Below are 17,099 nucleotides of genomic sequence, written 5' to 3'. Positions count from 1 at the left end.
TAGAAGCACTACTACATGCACATGAGAGCATGCTTGCCAGATTCAGGAAGGCAGAAGCGTTTGTACAAGCTAACATCACTCAATTCGGCCAAGGAGGCTTCAAAGGTAGATTTCAGGGAAGAGGGGGAAGAATGTTTAGAAAAGGCAGAGGTGTATTCAATGGAGGAAGATTTGCTCAAGATACCTCACTGCAAGAACAAACCAATGGTGGACAGTTTACAACTGGTAGGGGTCAGTCCAATAGAGGAGGAAGGATGCACAACACAAGAGGTTATATGAATAAGAAGCCACAATGTCAGATCTGCAACAAAATAGGTCATACAGCAAGAACTTGCTGGTATAGATACAATAAAGATTCATATGAAGGAGATTATGAAGGTGGAGGATATAGCAATAAAGGATATAGCAATGGAAACAATCAGATCTACAGTAATGAAGGATACATCAATGGAAATGGAAATAATAAGATCTATAGCAATTAGATCTCTCAACGTCAGATCTCTCAACAGATCTCTTAGCCTTATGCCAATTTTTGCAATGTTTTAGCAACACTTGCCACAGTTCAGGATCTAAACTGGTATCTTAACTTAGAAGCTACACATCACATGACTACCAATGAGCAGAATCTGTTAGAAAAAGAGGAGTACTGTGGTTATGAGCAAGTCATAGTTGGTAATGGCACAGGTTTACGAATTTCCTTTGTTGATAATTCGTGCATTAAATCTGATTTGAGCTCTAGGATGTTATACTTTAGAAAATTATTGTGTGTGCCTGAAATTACAAAGAACTTGATGAGTGTATATCAATTTTGTTGTGACAATCAAGTCTTCTTTGAATTCCATGATGATAGGTGCTGATGCATGAGCATCTTCTCTATCTTTTCCTAGTGAATTTACATTCAAATTGTTGAGTTTAATCAAGATTTAAATATCTTTTAGCCACTATGGATGATACTTTGAGTTGTGTGTAATTCTATTTATTTTAGGTAGCATTCGGATGGATTTGACGGAGTTTTGTAGCAGAAAATGAAGAAAGCGAATGATGTTGTCAACCCCGACCTCCTTGAACTCAAACAGGAATAACTTGAGTTACAGAGGTCCAATTGATGTGATTCTAGCGGCATTAGAAAGCTAACTTCTAGAGATTTCCAACAACGTATATTAGTGTATACTTCTTTTCCAACAATCTCTGCATCCTCCACGCTGAACTTGGCTCCTTCCAAATTCAGCGTGGACTTGAAAACTCCAAGGGAAATCACACGCATCTCTCCACGTTGAACTTGGGATTTAACAAGTTCAGCGTGGATTCAAAGAAAAGCACAAGTAACACACTGTATCATCCACGCTGAACTTGATATTTGCCAAGTTCAGCGTGGACATTAATGTATCAAGTGGTCCCCAATACGTCTAGAGGCTGCACGAGAAGCAATTAATAAATTGTGATTTAACTTTATTTCTTCTATAAATAGGAAAATATATTTTACATTTATTAGGATTAGGAATATCTATTCTCTTCTACCTCATTCCAATTTACAGTTTTACGAATCCTAGTTTTTCTCTCTGAACCATGAGCAACTAAATCTCCACTGTTAAGGTTAGAAGCTCTGTCTATTGTATGGATGATACTATTACTTTTTTATTTTAATTCATGTACTGATTTATAATTCAAGAATTGTTTTTGTTCTTTATCTTATGAATTTGGGTGGAACGGAAGTATGACCCTTGTTCTAATTGAGTTATTGTATAACTTGAAAAAGCTCTTTACTTGAACAACAACTTAAAAACATATTTAAGTCCAGATAATTAGAAATTTAGGAGAATATGTTTTTAAGCTGTTGTTCAAGTAAAGAGCTTTTTCAAGTTATACAAGAACTAATTAGAACAATGGTCATACTTCCGTTCCACCCAAATTCATTAGATAAAGAACAAAAACAATTCTTGAATTATAAATCAATACATGAATTAAGATAGAAAAGTAATAGTATCAATCCATACAATAGATAGAGCTTCTAACCTTAACAGTGGAGGTTTAGTTACTCATGGTTCAGAGAGAAAAATTAGGATTCGTAAAACTGTAAATTGGAATGAGGTAGAAGAGAAGAGATATTCCTAATAAATGTAAAATATATTTCCTAAAACTAAATAATATATTTTCCTATTTATAAAAGAAATAAAGTTAAATCAAAATTTATTAATTGCTTCTCGTGCAGCCTCTAGACGTATTGGGGACCACTTGATACATTAATGTCCACGCTGAACTTGGCAAATATCAAGTTTAGCATAGATGATACAGTGCGTTACTTGTGCTTTCCTTTGAATCCACGCTGAACTTGTTAAATCCCAAGTTCAACGTGAAGAGATGCGTGTGATTTCCCTTGGAGATCGTTGGAAAGTCCTGGAAGTTAGCTTTCTAATGCTGCTAGAATCACGTCAATTGGACCTCTGTAGCTCAAGTTATTTCTATTTGAGTGCAAGGAGGTCGGGGTTGACAACATCATTCACTTTCTTCCTTTTCTTCTACAAAAATCCGTCAAATCCATCCAAATGCTACTTGAAATAAACAGAAATTGCAAACAACTCAAAGTAGCATTCATAGTGGCTAATGGTAATTAAATCTTGATTAAATTCAATAATTTGAATGCAAATTCACTAGAAAAAGATAGAGAAGATGCTCATGCATCAGGTGCTGTATAAAAACAAAAGACACTTAGGAGATTTTTCTTCAAGGCATTGTTCATAAAGGCCTTTATAAATTCACAACTCTTCAAAGCATACAATCCATACAACCCCCAGAAACTTACATTGCATCAGTAAGAAATTAGGATGATTTGCTGATTTGGCATGCTAGGCTAGAACATCCAAACCATAGTGTTGTGTCAAAAGTGCTAAAGACTTTTTAAATTTCTTTTCTTGTGACCAAAGTTACCTGTTCAACCTGCTGTGTTGGCAAATCCCATCATTTACCCTTTTTCTCTTGACAAACTGTATACAATCATCTCTTAGAACTTGTATATTCTAATATTTGGGGGACAGTTCCCATCTCAGATAATAATGGACATTGGTACTTTGTAAACTTCATTGATGCATTTTCAAAGTTCACGTGGCTTTATCTAATTAAATCTAGAGCTCAATTAAAATCCGTATTTAATCACTTCCAACAAATGGCTGAACTACAATTAAACACGAAATTAAAAATGTTGCAAAGTGATAATGCTGCTGAATATATGAGTTTATCAAAGCTATTGCAGGCCAAAGGAGTTGTATGCAGGTTCTCACGTCCTCATGTCCATCAGTAGAATAAAGTTGCTGAAAGGAAGCATTGTCATGTGGTCAAAATGGGATTTACCTTACTTGTAGGTGCATCAATGCCTACTAAATTTTGAGGAAAGGCCTTCACCACTGCTGCAAAGCTGATAAATATGTTGCCAACACCAGTCTTAGTGGCATGTATCCTATTGAAAAAATGTTTGGCAAAAAACCCTCCTATGAACAGCTTCGGGTTTTTGGTTACCTGTGTTTTCTTCATCATGGAGCTTACAACAAGCATACATTAGACTTCAGATCTTCCCCCTTCACCTTTATTGGCTATGGAACATCTCACAAAGGCTACAAGTGTCTTACTCAAGATAGAAAAGTCATAATCACTCCTCATGTTGTGTTCTTTGAGACCAGTTTCCCTTTCAGCAAGCAACACATCATACTCACGATCAAACCGTCCTAGGCAATGAGGATGCATTACCTACTATTCCAACCATTCCAAGTCTCCGTGCCAAGTTCAATTGAAGCTAGGCAGAATTATTCTCAGCAAGCAAGCTTCAGGGATCAAGCTTCAAGACAACAACCCTTTGCTAGCAATACTTCCTCTCAAGTTAGCTTCTCAATCATACATCAGAAGCCAGCAACCATACCCTCTACCATCCCTATTCAGACATCCAATTCTCTATTTAGGTCTCAAGTGCCAACAACAACCTCATCAATTCCAATTCCAATTCCCATTAATGACATTGAAATTGTGCTGCCAATTTTTGAGGATCCAGAACTTATTCAATCAGCTGCAACAGTAAACTCTCACTCAATGATCACTAGGAGTAAGGTTAGCATAGTCAAGCCAAAGGTCTTTCTTGTTAGTGTAGAGCCAAGAACTGTAAAACAAGCCCTCAGTTTCCCAGAATGGAAGGTAGCTATGGATGTAGAATATGCTGCTTTGATCAAGAACAAAACATGGGAATTAGTGAGTCTTCCACCAAACAAAGGAGCAATAGGCAGCAGGTGGGTATTTAGATTAAAGTTCAATGCAGATGGAACTTTGCAAAAACACAAGGCAGAGTTGGTTGCTCAAGGGTATGCTTAGAAACCTGGTTCTGACTTTACAGAAACCTATAGCCCAGTGGTGAAATCCACTTCTATTAGGCTGTTACTATTCATTGCTGTATCCAAGTACTGGACAATTAGGCAATTAGATGTTAATAATGCCTTCCTGCATGGTGATTTAACATAGGAGGTTTACTTGAGGCAGCCTCTAGGTTATGAACAAGGAGATCCCTCCTTGGTGTGCAAATTCACCAAAGCTCTCTATGGGCTAAAGCAAGCCCCAAGAGAGTGGTACCATAAGCTGGCAAATGGCATAAGAGAGATTGGTTTCATGGAAACAAAGTCTGATATTTCAGTCTTTATTAAAGAAGTCAGTGGACTAAAAACCTATGTGCTTGTGTATGTTGATGATATCATAGTAACTGGTGAATCTCCAAAGATTGTGGAGGATGTGATAGTAAATCTGAATGATAAGTTTACTTTGAAAGACATGGGAGACCTACATTATTTTCTTGGAATTCAAGTAACCAAAACTCATGATGGAGGTCTGGTACTTACCCAACAAAAGTACATTGGTAAGGTGTTAAAGAAAGCTGGCATGGTGGGCTGGGCACCCTGTCATACTCCTCTACCTTCCACAGTGAAGTTCACAGCTCTTGGAGGATCAAGCTTCTATGATCCACAACTGTATAGGTTAGTCATTGGCAGCTTGTAATACTTAACCATAACGAGGCCTGAGATATGTTATAGTGTTAACAAGCTTTCTCAGTTTGTTCAAGCTCCTCTAGAGTCACACTAGAGAATGGTCAAACGTGTGCTGAGGTACCTCAGTGGAACAACTAGCTATGACTTGCATTTAAAATAGGAGACTTCCTTGGGAATAACTACATATAGTGATTCGGACTGGGCTGGGGATCCAGATGATAGGAAATTCACTAGTAGCTACTTTATTTTTCTTGGGACAAATTTAATCTCTTGGACATCAAAGAAGCAAACGACAGTGGCTAGATCAAGCACTGAGGCTGAATACAGGAGTATAGAAGATGCAGTAGCAGAGCTAATTTGGGTAAAGACCATGATGAGTGAGTTGCTGTATCCCCTACCAAAGACACCAATGTTGTACTGTGACAATTTGAGTGTTGTTTTGCTTGCTGCTAGTCCCATCATTCACTCCAAGTCTAAACATTTTGAAATAAAGTTGCATTTTGTTCGAGACCATGTCAACAGTAAAGTAATTCGTGTCAACCACATTCCAGGCTCAGTTTAAGTAGCCGATATCCTCACAAAGGCAGTGCCCTCTGAGAGCTTCCTTCACTTTCGAGGCAAAGTGTCCATGATCAACAACAAATCACCAGCAATAGCAGTTGTTCAGTCACCAATAAAGCAGAATGAAGACAACTAGAGATGATGATAAGTGTTATGGTGTGATTAGAGAGTGTGTGAGCTCTTTTACATTCTGTTAATTCTGTTAAGCTTTCTTCTTTTCCTTTCTATTATTCTGTTAGTTAGAAGCTATCAGTAGCCAGTAAGTGCTAAAAGCTTCTTCTGGTCACTCTCTATAAGTAGTGATCTTCATCATCTGTGTCAAGTGACTCTCTTTTCACCAATTTTCTGATTCAATCAATGAAATTCTCTTCCTTTCTCTTTTTCTGTTTTCTCTTCTAATCTCCCTTCTTCATCAATCTTTCTTCTTCTTCAATTTCACCCTTTATGGTCTGTTACCTTCATATCGTATAATAAATCTAACAGATTTAATATATGAAATAATTCTTTTTATCTTTTATTTGAATTTAGAATATTGTGTATATTTAAATTAAATTTTAAATAATTAACTTATTATATCAACTTTAGTTTTATAGGATTGTAAAATTTAAGAATACTTATATAATTTAAGAGTATATTTAATATGTATTTTAAAAATTTATTTTTATCCAAATTTTTAGAATATACTCTTAAATATATAGATATATTGATCTATTGCTAAACGAATATTTATAATAATTTCTATTAATTATCTACAAATGAGTCATAATGATGATAGAAAAACTTAAATTTACATCTTTAAATAATAAAAGTTTGGGAAGGTTAGGCCAAATATATGGCAGTAGAAAAGTAGTCTTGCTACACGCACATACACGTTTTTTTAATAGTTAAGTTCAATTAAATTAATCCAAATTTAATAAAAATCAGTTTTATTAGTAAGAATATACATTCTAATTATTTCACCAATATAAACATTTTTACGTTTTTCTTTCTCTTTTTTCTCTTTCTTCCTCTTCCGTGTTCTTTCTCCTTCTCCTTCGTATGTTTTCTCTTTATTGTCGTTTTTTCATTGTTGTTATTGTTGTTGCATTTTTTTTCTTTTCCTCTTTCTCTTCCTAATAATTTTATAATATTATGTGTTTCTTTTTCTTTTTTGTTCAATTTTTTTTATTCTTATTAATTAAAAGGATAAAACAAGAACAATCACTAGAAGGTAAAACAAGAAAGAGAAGATGATCAAGAAAAGAAGAAGAAAATAATGAAGAAGAAGGAGGGGGGCATTGTTTTGAGTTATCGTTAAGTAATTTCAATGTATTCTGGATTTAAGTAAGGTACACTTAGTTTGTACTAGTTTTGAACTGATTTTATTTATGTGTTGTCATCAGTAAGTAATTTTGGTGCATTCTAAATTTAAATAAAATGCACTTTTAGTCTGTGCTTGTTTTAAATAGAATTTGTTTGTGTGTCGTCATCATTAAGTAATTTCGGTGCATTATGAATTTAAATAAGTCGTACTTCGTCTGTGTTTATTTTGAACCGAGTTTATTTGTGTATCGTGATTATTAAGTAATTTCAGTACATTCTGAATTTAATAAAGTGCACTTTTAGTCTGAACTTGTTTTGAATCGAGTTTGTTTATGTGTCGTCATCATTAAAAAATTTTGGTGCATTTTGAATTTGAATTATTATACATATAAGAAGAAGACGACAATGATAACAATACCAATAACAATAACGATAACAATGATGATATAATAATGATGGTAACGGAGTAGGAGGAGATGGAGGTGGTGGTATGGTGATGACGACAACGATAACGAAAGAAAAAAGATGAGGAAAAAAGAGAGAGAAAAAGATGTGGAAAACGGTTATAACAACTTGATTGAATTTAGTTAAGTATTTTACTTGGTTATATAGTTTTATTCAGTAAAAAATTAATCCAAAATAATTTAAAATTATCTTAATTTTTATTTTTTAACTATTATTTATCTTATTTTATATTCTTATTTTATAGATATTACATACATAACATTATAAATATTAAATTAAATAAAATTATTTTAGATTAGATTATTATCTTTTTAGTATTACTATCCTTAAATGTATATATTTTGAACCGTTATTATATTTGTCTTTTTTCATTAAATATATCTATTGGGATACATTTTAAGTATATCACGAATTAAGTGTTTTAATATTTTTAACAATTAATCTCAATCACAAAAATATATAATTGAGGTTAATTAATAACTAACATTAATTTCTTAATTAAAATTAATAGTTAAAATTATTAAAACATATGTTATCATGGTATACTCAAAATGTTTCTTACCTATTAATATTTATATAGTTCAATTCATACTTCTTACTTGAAATGTTAATTCCTATATTTTGTCCGTTGTACAAAATGGTAGAATGATTATCTTCCTTTCCCTTTAAGTCCCATCATCATGATCATATATAGTTTGGTTTGCATATCCATAATAAAAGGTGTATATGTTGCGTGTTGACAGGAAACAAATTAAATTGATTCCTTCAATCTGAATCTTTATTTTTCCTGTTCATTATCACTCCTAATTTAAAACTATAGTGTTGACTACTTTATCAATCATATTAATCTTTAATTTTTTCTTCGCTCTTTTTAGAGAGAGGCCCTAAAGTTGATGTTCCTTGAGAACAATCCACTTACAACTGCTGATATGTTAGGCTATTTGTCCTTTCACTTTTGTCTCAGTTACTTTGTTCTACTTCCAAATCAAACTCCACAAAGTTTCATATATATATATATATATACAAAAATATTATTTATATATTAAAATTAATCATTAATATATTTACGTATAAATATGTGTGTGATTTAATTTATTTTTAATATATATTTATATACATGTAGCATAATTAATATATATATATATATATATCATATGAGAATGACATTTTTATATAAGAATGTGAGAATGTATTTATATTTATTTAAAGTCATTGTATTTATGGACGTTATTTTTAATTTTTGTTAAAATATATTTAATAAAATATTAAAATAATTAATTTCATATAACCATAAAAAAAATATAATTTAAAAATGTACATAAACAATACTTTTTAAAAAAAATGAAATCATGTAATAATTAAAAAGATTCCGTTATTTTTGAAGACGTTAATTATAAAATTGCATGGCCTTCACAGTATATTATTATCATGACCTAAAATAAAATAGGTATTAAATTAACTTCTTTTTATTTTTTTTGGGGTGTTAGTGTGTTACTTCATTTTATTTACTCTATTAATAATTATTTATCTCTTCTATGATTCTCTTTTTGGTTCTCACTAGGGCTGAAAATAAGTCAAGCCAGCTCATGAGCTAGCTCGAACTCGACTCGTTAATAGTTCGATAAGCTAAGCTCGTGAGCTAGTGAGCCAAGCTTAAACTTGGAATTGAGCTTATAAATTAAATGAGTCGAGTTTGAGCTTGGATAAGCTCAGCTTATATATATATATATATATATATATATATATATATATATATATATATATATATATATATATATATATATATATATATATATATATGCATTTAATCTATATTTTTAATATTATATATATACATATGAAATAGTAATATATAATTATATATATTAATGATTTTAATTATTTAAAATTTTATATTTGTTTTTTACATATAATTTTGATGTAGGACATAAATATAAAATTTATAATTTATTGATAGATAACAATATATAAAATTGATCTTTTAATTTTTTTTAAAATATATAAGTTATAATTTATTGATATAAAATTATAGATTATGTATTTATGTTTCTATTATTTGAACCAGTTCGTGAGCTCGAGCCAGCTCGTAAACTTTTGGTGACCCGAGCTTGAGCTTAAGAAATAGGCTCGATTGTTAATGAGTCGAGTCGTGAGCCAAACTCAATTTTTGTGAGCCGAGCTTGAGCTTAGTCTAGCTCGACTCAACTCGGCTCACTTCCAACCCTAGTTCTCACTAATGGCGCTGTTTGTAAGCCATGCATTTTAAATCCATCTTCTTAGTTGCATATTATTATTAGACGCGTATTTATTAGTTAATTATTTTTTTATCGCCTTTTTAATTTAATTAATACCTTTGTTTATCAGTTGCTATTTGAATATTTACATGCTTTGTTTCTTGTCGTGAGTTTTTAGTTGATGAAGCATATAAACTTATATATATTTTTATATTAATTTCTTCAAAATTAGGCATATTAGGTACATATTTGCATGTGATTATCTATTTTTTTTTAAAATACGTTATATTTCTTCAAAAAAATTAAATGAAGCGACAATAGACAAAGTGATTAATTAAAATATTAATCAGGGATATTTTATAAATAATAATATTAAAATTAATAATGTATTGATTAACTAACAAGTAATTAAAATCTAAAAATATATTAATTAATTTAAAAAATAAAACTAAGAAAACAAAATTAATATAAATGAAAAGAAGTTACTTTTATACTTATTTTGTTTTAGGTCATGACAATAATGTGCTGTGAAGGCCACACAATTTTATAATTAACGTCTTCAAAGATAATGGAATATTTTTAATTACTAACAATTATCTCAAAAATAAAGTTATAATATATATTGAAATGAAATATTTTTAATTATTATATGGTTTCATTATTTAAAAAAATATTGTTTGTGTACATTTTTTTAATTACGTTTTTTATAGTTATATGAAATTAATTATTTCAATATCTTTATTAGATATATTTTTATAGAAATTAAAAATAATGATTGTTGAGTTTGAAAAAACAAGAACAATTAATTGATGATGACTAAACATTATTATTGGGTTAAAAATTCAATTATGTGTGTGATTGGTTCGTTCATTCGGCAGAAAATTATAATAATCAAAACAGGCCCAATAACAAGCTAATAAGGCCCAATAATGGTTCAGGTCCATAAGCACTCAACTTGCTCATTCATGATCCAAGGAAATAGTTGCTGATCACTAACCATAACAACACATTTCTATTTGAACCAAAGCTAATGTAACCGAACACTCTTTCTCTCTCTCTATCCACGTGAGTACTTCTAAGAGTAAGCAAAAAAAGGTAGCTCTGATTAGAGCTCAAAATAAAAAAAAAAAGTGATTACCAAAATCAAAAAACAAAAGGAAAAGAAGAAGAAAGTAAAAAATTATAGCACAAAAACAAAGAATAAATCAAGAGGTGAATTAGAATATTTTTCAATACTTCTAACTATTAAGATGAAGAACGAAACTCAACTCTTGAAAAAGTATCAATGCATTAATTAAAATAAAAAAATTACATTACCAATCCATGAAAATCAAACAGAGCTCCTAACATTAACAGAGTAGGTTTAGTGACTCATGATGAAAATAAACAAAAATCAATGAAGGAAATGCAGGAATGCTCAAATATCTTTCATCTGAACCATCGTTCACTTATTTATTCCCTAAATCCTATCCTAAAATTTAAATTCAAAAACTAAATCTAATATTATTTTTGAAAGGATAAGATAACTAAAACAATAATTCAAATCTAAATTAAAGCTAAATCTTATCTTTCTAGAAGAAGTTAACAATAAATAATCATTCAAATCTTGAATTTTTTGGAGAGTGCGGGCTGAATTAAAAACGTCATGGGAGAATATTTTGGACTTAGTGTTGGGCTTTGGATATTGGTGCCAGACTTCAATGCATTTTTGGATCAATGGGAGGTGAAATGGTCTTCAAAGTTGGGTGCCCAGCTTGGCGCAGGGCGCCCATCATTTTGGAAAACTTGGCACTAGGCGCCACCCTTCCAAGTCAGGCGCTAACCTTCATTTTCTTGTCGAAGGCACTGGGCTTCATTTTTGGGCGCTGGGCTTTGAACTTCTGGGAGCTAGGCGTCCATTTGGGTGCTGGACTTGGTGAGTTGTACTGGGCGTCCATTTGGTAGATTCTGGGCATCTGGTGCCTCGCTTTTTTGGGAGTTCAATTTTGTGCCTTTCTTGTTTGCTTCTCTTCTCCCTGTTTCTTTAAAGAATAATCATGAATGCACAATAATTCTAAACAACTCCAAAAATATGATTAGCTATAAAAAATTCATTAAAAATATAAGAACTTCGAATTTAAACCTAAGAAAAACTATTTAAAACAATATGAGAAAATCATGAAAGATGCCAAGGCATCACAACACCAAACTTAAAACTTTGCTTATCCTCAAACAAAAAGAAGAATAAACAGAGGTGATCTTAGTGATAAGAATTAAAAGAGTTTGTTAATTTAAATCCAATGTTAAAGTGAAAAGTGGGGTTTATAATAATCTCTATGATTAGATGTAGACTTTTCTTATCTTGATGAATCTTGCATACTTAGGAATTAAGAATATTCAAAAACTCTAATTCGAATTATATTATGAGAATCCTTTTTATAATTTCTTGCAAGTTTAATATGGGTGTCTTCTTCAATAGACACCCTAGTAGCTTGACAAAAATGGTCGATGATACTCGAAAATATGAGTTTTGCTCTTGAATCCTCACTTTGAGCCATGGCTTGTACGTGTGTGGGGATGAGGTTCTCGACTCTAACTTCTTTCCCAGTCATGATAGAGTGGCTTAGGACTGCTCTATCCACTGTTACTTCAAAATGATTGGAGGTATGGATAATAGAGTGTTGGATAAAATCCAACCATCCCTTAGCAATAAGAATGAGCTCCGTCTTCTTTAATTGGTTCGGTGCTCCCTTGGAATCAAGCTTCCATTGTGCTCCTGGGACACATATGTCACGGAGCACCTTGTATTCCCCTTTTTTATTCCTCATTCTCACTTTATAATCATAATAATTGGAATTAGAGGAGCGAGGTTAGGGAGGGAGGCAGAGAAGCCTTCAAATATTCTGAGGTTCAAAGTCAACGGGTAGACCTTAGACATAGCTCATGAAGCTGGGCTCTTCGGGTTCTTAGGTTTCCTCCTCAAGGGTTATCCAAGCATTAGCATAGAACTCGTGAACCAATGTGTTCCCCATCCTTCTCGGTGGATTGGCCAGGATACTCCATTTTCTTCGTGATATTTTGGCTTAAACATCTGCATAGTCATCCGATTTCAAGTCTTATCTTACATCGGAGATGATCATTTTATCCACCGTCCACATGCTATATTGGTCTTCATGAAACTTGGAACGGAACTGGTTTGCGTCATATGAAGGAATGACTAGTTCCTTTCCTTTTCTCTTTTTGAACAAAGACATATTGATTCCTTGAAATAATACCTCACAGTATGCAAAACAGTTTCAACACCAAACTTAGAGTTTGGATATATAAGTGAGGAGAGAATAAAATATGAAGTGAGGTGAATAAAGAAGAAGATGAACATGAAGAATGAAGTGTGTGATATGTGTGTAGTGTGTATGTGCAATTATAGTGTAGTGAAATGTGGATTGTGTGGTTAAGAATAAATGACGGTGTCTATGATGTGCTATGTGCAGAAAGAATTTGTGTAAAACAAAAGCTAGATGACAAAATTGAAAACTTTGAAGGATGAAAAAGTAGATGCATAAAGGTAACGTGTGGTTGCATTCTTGCATGCATGTGAATTATGACAATAACAGATATTGGGAAGAGTAATGTGCATGCACACTAGGTGGTTGCACGAAGTGATGTATCATGCATGCATGATGATAAAACTTGGGAAGACAAATGATTCATGGTGGTAGTTGTAAAGTAATAACAAAAGGTAAACATGCATGTAAACTATTTCAAAAAGTCGTTACTTAAAGTTAAAGAGCAATAACAAAGTTAAAGAGCAATAACAAAGAACAAGAAATACAAGTAATTGGAGAGAATACATCACTGTAAGCGAGGAGGAGTCATTGAAGGTGCTAGGCTTGAGTCTAAGGCACTGGCTTGAGCACCCGGCGCTGGACTTGAGCACTGCGCGCTAGCCGCCCACACTTTATAATGCTCCCTGGCCATCCCCAACACATGGGTGCTGGGCGCCCAAACCAGGAGCTAGGCGCCCACACCAGGTGCTGGGCGCCTGTCCTCAAACTCCATCGATGGTGCTAGGTACCCTCTTTAGGCTCTGGGCGCCACCCCTCTTTTTATATAACTTAAAAGAAAAGGCTTTAATGAAAGAAGAAGAAGAAAAAAAGAAAAAAATACTTTAATGAAAAAGAGAAGGAAGGAATTCTAACCGTGGTTGGGTTGCCTTCCAGCAAGCGCTCTTTTAACATCACTAGCTTGATGCATAGTTCTGCTAGGTTAGAAGTCGGGTCGCTTCACAACACCTTCTTCTAATGCGTTTGATGAGCGGATAATTTATACGCTTTTTGGCATTGTTTTTAGTATGTTTTTAGTAGGATCTAGTTACTTTTAGGGATGTTTTTATTAGTTTTTATGTTAAATTCACATTTCTGGACTTTACTATGAGTTTGTGTGTTTTTCTGTGATTTCAGATATTTTCTGGCTGAAATTGAGGGACTTGAGCAAAAATCAGATTCAGAGGTTGAAGAAGGACTGCTGATGTTATTGGATTCTGACCTCCCTGCACTCAAAGGGAATTTTCTGGAGCTACAGAACTCCAAATGGCGCGCTTCTAATTGTGTTGGAAAGTAGACATCCAGGGCTTTCTAGAAATATATAATAGTCCATACTTTGCCCGAGTTTAGACGATGCAAAAGGGCATTGAACGCCAGTTCTACGCTGCAGTCTGGTGTTAAACGCCAGAAACACGTCACGAACCAGAGTTGAATGCCAGAAACACGTTACAAACTGGCGTTCAACTCCAAGAATGACCTCTCCACGTGTAAACTTTAAGCTCATCCAAGCACACACCAAGTGGGCCCCGGAAGTGGATTTATGCATCAATTACTTACTTCTGTAAACCCTAGTAACTAGTTTAGTATAAATAGGACTTTTTACTATTGTATTAGACATCTTGGGACGTCTAGTTGTTAGAGCATGGGGGCTGGCCATTCGGCTATGCCTGAACCTTTCACTTATGTATTTTTCAACGGTAGAGTTTCTGCACTCCATAGATTAAGGTGTGGAGCTCTGCTGTTCCTCATGATTTAATGCAAAGTACTACTGTTTTATATTCAATTCAACTTATTCCGCTTCTAAGATATCCATTCTCACCCAAGAACATGATGAATGTGATGATTATGTGACGCTCATCATCATTCTCACTTATGAACGCGTGCCTGACAAACACTTCTGTTCTACATGCAAACAAGCTAGAATGAGTATCTCTTAGATATATAATACAGGGGACCGAGTCCGAGTTATTAGCGTCTTCGTGGTATAAGTTAGAACCCATGGATGGCCATTCCTGAGATCCGGAAAGTCTAAACCTTGTCTGTGGTATTTCGAGTAGGATCTGGGAAGGGATGGCTGTGACGAACTTCAAACTCGCGAGTGCTGGGCATAGTGACAGGCGCAAAAGGAGAGTGAATCCTATTCCTGTATGATCGAGAACCTCTAGATGATTAGCCGTGCCGTGACAGAGCATTTGGACCTTTTTCACAGAGAGGATGGGATGTAGCCTTTGACAACGGTGATGCCCTATATAAAGCTTGCCATGGAAAGGAGTAAGACTGGTTGGATGAAGACAGCAGGAAAGCAGAGGTTCAGAGGAACGAAAGCATCTCTATACGCTTATCTGAAATTCTCACCAATGAATTACATAAGTATTTCTATCTTTATTTTCTGTTTATTTATTATTATTATTCGAAAACTCCATAACCATTTGATATCCGCCTGACTGAGATTTACAAGGTGACCATAGCTTGCTTCATACCAACAATCTCCGTGGGATCGACCCTTACTCACGTAAGGTTTTATTACTTGGACGACCCAGTGCACTTGCTGGTTAGTTGTATCGAAGTTGTGACAAATTATGAATTAAGATTAGAGCACCAAGTTTTTGGAGCCATTACCAGGGATCACAATTTCGTGCACCAAGTTTTTGGCGCCGTTGCCGGGGATTGTTCAAGTTTGGACAACTGACGGTTCATCTTGTTGCTCAGATTAGGTAATTTTCTTTTTTTTTTATTTTCAAAAAAATTCGAATTTTTTTTTGTTTTCAAAATCTTTCAAAAAAATTTTCCCTTTGTTTTCGAAAATTATTTCAGAATTTTTAAGAATGAATTCTAGAGTTTCATGAAGCATGTTGAAGCCTGGCTGGCTGTAAAGCCATGCCTAAATTCATTTGGACTGAGGCTTCCAAATCATCATTACAAGAGCAAGCTAGTTGTTGCTAATCAAATTTGTTATTGTATGACTAATTTGTATCTTCTAAAGCTTGACTGGCTATTAAGCCATGTCTAACCCTTGGATTGGAGCTTTAGGCTAACATTGAAAGATTCCTGGAATTCTTATTAAAAATTTTTGAATTTCTTATTTTCTTTTTCCTATATGTTTTTCGAAAAAAGAATATACAAAAATCCAAAAAAATTTTAATAAAATCATAAAAATCAAAAAAATATTTTATGTTGTTTGTTTGAGTCTTGTGTCAAATTTTAAGTTTGGTGTCAATTGCATACTCATCTTGCATTTTTTTCAAAAATTGCATTCATGCATTACATTCATCATAATCTTCAAGTTGTTCTTGATAAACCTTCTTGATTGATCTTCATATTATATTATTTTGTGTTGTATGGTGTTTTTCATATGCATTCTTGAATTCTTAGTGTCTAAATATTAAAGATTTCTAAGTTTGGTGTCTTGCATGTTTTCTTTGCATTAAAAATTTTCAAAAATAAGTTCTTGGTGTTCATCTTGACATTCAAAGTGTTCTTGGTGTTCATCTTGACATTCATAGTATTCTTGCATGCATCATGTGTTTTGATTCATAATTTTCATGTTGTGAGTCATTTTTTTTGTTTTTCTCTTTCATCATTAAAAATTCAAAAATAAAAAAATATCTTTCCTTTTTTCTCTCATAAATTTCAAAAATTTGGATTGACTTTTTCAAAAATTTTTAAAATTCAATTGTTTCTTATGAGTCAAATCAAATTTTCAATTCAAAAATCTTATCTTTTTCAAAATCTTTTTCAAAAATCAAATCTTTTTCCCTTTTCTTATTTATTTTCGAAAATTTTAAAAATATTTTTCAAAAATCTTTTTCTGAATTTTACATCATATTTTCGAAAATATCATCAACAATTAATGTTTTGATTCAAAAATTTCAAGTTTGTTACTTGCTTGTTAAGAAAGATTCAAACTTTAAGTTCTAGAATCATATCTTATGATTTCTTGTGAATCAAGTTATTAATTGTGATTTTAAAAATCAAATCTTTTTCAAAACTAATTTCAATCATATCTTTTCAAAAATATCTTTTTATCTTATCTTTTTCAAAATCATATCTTTTTAATCATACCTTTTCATATCATATCTTTTTCAAATATCTCTTCTAACTTCTTATCTTCTTATCTTTTAAAAATTGATTTTCAAAATTTGTTTCAACTAACTAATTAACTTTTTGTTTGTTTCTTATCTTTTTCAAAACTACCTAACTAACTACCCCTCTCTAATTTT

At 32.7% G+C, this 17,099-nt stretch overlaps 1 long non-coding RNA gene across 1 annotated transcript; it reads right to left on the bottom strand.

The window, feature by feature from the left end:
* Positions 1-10,841: 10,841 nt before the first annotated feature.
* LOC140177894 (uncharacterized) lies at positions 10,842-13,049 on the bottom strand. Its single transcript, XR_011869479.1, has 2 exons — positions 12,105-13,049; positions 10,842-11,592 (listed from the first exon to the last, which is right to left on the bottom strand). It is a non-coding gene; the product is annotated as an uncharacterized lncRNA (long non-coding RNA).
* Between the last annotated feature and the right edge of the window lie 4,050 nt (positions 13,050-17,099).

The sequence above is a fragment of the Arachis hypogaea genome, chromosome 13 (genome assembly GCF_003086295.3).
Source record: "Arachis hypogaea cultivar Tifrunner chromosome 13, arahy.Tifrunner.gnm2.J5K5, whole genome shotgun sequence".
Taxonomy (NCBI): domain Eukaryota; kingdom Viridiplantae; phylum Streptophyta; class Magnoliopsida; order Fabales; family Fabaceae; genus Arachis; species Arachis hypogaea.
Note: the sequence above shows the minus strand (reverse complement) of the source record. Positions and strands in the feature narration are given on the sequence as shown.